Raw genomic sequence first — 3,314 nt, forward strand, 5'->3', positions numbered from 1 at the left:
TATAGGTAAATAACTCAGAGAATGCTTTATACTTGGCACACACAAAACATATTTACAAAGCCAAACTAAAAGAAAGGCCACTCACTCAGCATGGGTAGGCTCAGCACTCGAATGATTCTGGAGGGTCTGCAGGCTTGAATAAGAATCGGTGTAGTTTTTACCGAACTGTGGGGCGCCACCAGAAACTAAGATACCTGGGAAAATGGTATCGCCCAAAGGTGGTAAATTCACCAGGGCCCCAACATCCCTTAACGTAATAGACATGGGGCCAAGAGGAAAAATAAAGGTGTTGTACTCAGAGGACCAAAAACTCAAGGCAATCGGAAAGAGCGCTGAATCAAAAGTAGGGGGCGAATAGAGACTTCTAATAAGTCAGAAATCCTAGCGCTATCAAAAAGTGCCTTAGTAGGGCTATGACCCACAAGGCGAGCATGCCACCTACGAAAAGCTACATCAGATTTAGGCCAAGTGCGAATACCTCTTTCTCGAAGTGGCCCCAGCGGTAGAGAGTTTAGAAAAGGAGGGCCATGAGTGTAAGGAAACAGCTGACCCACCGCCGCCTGTTCAACTGCCTCCGCATTGTTGAAGAAAGGACCCAAGTAAAACTCATTACGACCAACGTCGACGGGCGCGAGAAAACTTGGGGTTATGTATGGGCGACTCAGAAGTTTCTGAAAGTTATCAAAACTAAAGGAATCACTAGCTTGAGATTGTGAAGCAGCCATTGGAGAATGAACGAAACTTTTCGGGGTTACGTAACAAGGAAGCAAAAGATGAACAGTGAATCGTGAAAGAGATGCAGAAAATATGAGGCGTGGTTTGGTAGCAGTGAAATGGCGTGTTTGGGGTTTATAAGGGTTTGCAAAACGACGCACTTTTTCAAGTTATAGAAGGAAACAATGATTGAAATTCTTGGGAGTTTCGAACGTCGCTGGGAACATGAAGTGAATATGGCAAAATTCAATAATTATTATTAATTCTGCCATATTGGAGGGTAATTGTTGACACATAAAAATTCAGCCAAAGTCGAACAGCCCAAGGAGTAAAGCCCAATTGGAGAATCCCCAAATCGGATGGCCCAAAGAACGAAGTCCAATCGAACGAGTCAAGGTGAAAGCCCAAATAAGGGGCCCAAGAATGCGGTAACGCCATTGCCCAAGTTTGCAAGTCGCCCAGAATATAAACGAATGGAGTGTCATACGGTCGCCCAGAGCTGTTATTCTACTCTCGCCCAAACTTTCAAGTCGCCCAAGGTATCAACAAATATAACGCATCGTGGTTATCAAGGAATGCAGTTATCAAGGCAGTTGTTAAAGTAGCCTTATCACGTTCCACGACTCAAGAAATTCAATCGAAAGCGGTTGAACGATGAAAGATAATGGCAGCAGTTAAGAGGCAGTTTCATGACAAAATGGCCACTACAAAGAAAGTGGGTAATTATAGGACGATCAAGCAATTTTCAGGGTAGTTAATCACAAAGAGATCGTCTATGAGGTATAAAATGGAGAAAGGACGCAGAAGCAAAGGACCGAATCCAAAACTCTCGAACAGAGAATATGTAATTTTCATTTCCTTAACTTTTAGACTTAAATATCTTTCTTTCTGTAACTCGTGTGCTTGCGCCCCTTGGAGGCACGTTGCTTTTCATTCCCAATTGTAAAGTTCATCGCCAATAAAAGAACACCCCTTTTTGGGACTTTGTCTCAAGAGGTTTCGTCCCTTACACAATCGTCTGACCCTTTTTAATTGTTAGCGACTTAACCCACGCGAAACAACTACATAGAAATATCAAGGCTTCTTTTTGAGCAGTAAGTAGTTTTACACCTTGTAAATACAAACTATATTCTAATCTATTTTATTTGGTCATGATTCCTAATTTTTCATTGATGTAGTGCCCAAGAACACATTCATGATGTCTATATGGTTAGTCAAGTAGAATTCGTATCTATTTTTTTCTTATGCACGTAATATATTCGGGAATGTTGATGTTTTATCTCCAAACGGTTAAGGTCTCTAATTGAGGACATCAAGGATGTGCGTTTTCACAAAATTGGAACTGGCTTGGAGATTATCTCAAAGGAGCGTACTTATGCATTGAGGGTATGTGTGTTCTATCCTTTGTGAATCTAAAGAATGCGTGTTAGGCTTTGTAGTTTTGATACGTATTAGGAAACCTAAGATTCTTGACATGGAAAGGGATGAGAAGTATTCTAGAAGCGAGTCTTATCTGTCTTCAGATAATATTCTATTCTGTATAATTCTCACAATATGGTGAAATGACTACTGCAGCCTTGGTCAAGGATCAGTTTTGGTTTATCATTTCAAAATTTGATAGCTATAGCTAGTCGCCAGTGTTAATCAGTTTTTTTGGAGTATGTCATCTGCTTTTGAATAAATCTAGTCTGTTCACTCTGTCTCCAGTGAAACTCAGTCCCCATGCTAGAAGTTTACGAGTTTATAAAAGCAAGAACCCTGCTCCCTGTCCGGGGTCAGGGACAGGGTCAGGGACAGGGGCGCCACGTATTGGAGGGGCGCCTGCCACTGGCCCGGGACAGGGAGAATTATTCTAAAAGCAAAGGCTCTGAAAACAAATTTCTGATACATGTTGAAAAATGTGTCAGTATGCCATGAATGCTTAACCCATAGGAATATATATGAAGGTTCTCATCAATTCCCTATTTGCTTTTATTTTTCTTTTTGTTTTTAGAAAATTAGTGTTGCGCTCCCCAATTTTCATGTGGTATGGTTATTGGTCCTAACCTTCTGAATTGAGGTTTTGAGTCCCCAACTTATTTAAATTTGTGAATCTGGGTATGTTACTATCAATTTAGATGATAAATTGCATGCGACCTTTTCAGTTAAATTGGAGAGATAATGTTACTGTCAATTTAGATATTAAATTTTAATTTACTCCCGGTTCCTTCTGATTCAGATTTTATGGGGAGAATTATATTTATTTCCCCTTCATTACTTATTTACTTAAGAGTCCATGACATTGCTTAAAACAGTCTTGATATTAACATTTTGTGCTTTATTTTCAGCGGCAACTGAAAGATAGATGAACAATGAGATTACGAAGGCCTTCGCAATCATCTCAAATTACATATCAGAGGTAGCTAGCTCACAATGCTATCCCAGAGGTACTTCTATGCCTCTAATGTATTTCGGCAATGTCATTGTTTCTGTGGCTACATATTGCTAGAAACTGTTAGAGAGCAATGTTTAGTTTCCATACAAACTTTCAATATCTTAGAGGTAGCTAGTTCATAATGCTTTCCAGGTGGTACTCCTATGCCTCAAATGTATATCGGGGC

Source organism: Olea europaea, chromosome 12, assembly GCF_002742605.1.
Source record: "Olea europaea var. sylvestris chromosome 12, O_europaea_v1, whole genome shotgun sequence".
Taxonomy (NCBI): domain Eukaryota; kingdom Viridiplantae; phylum Streptophyta; class Magnoliopsida; order Lamiales; family Oleaceae; genus Olea; species Olea europaea.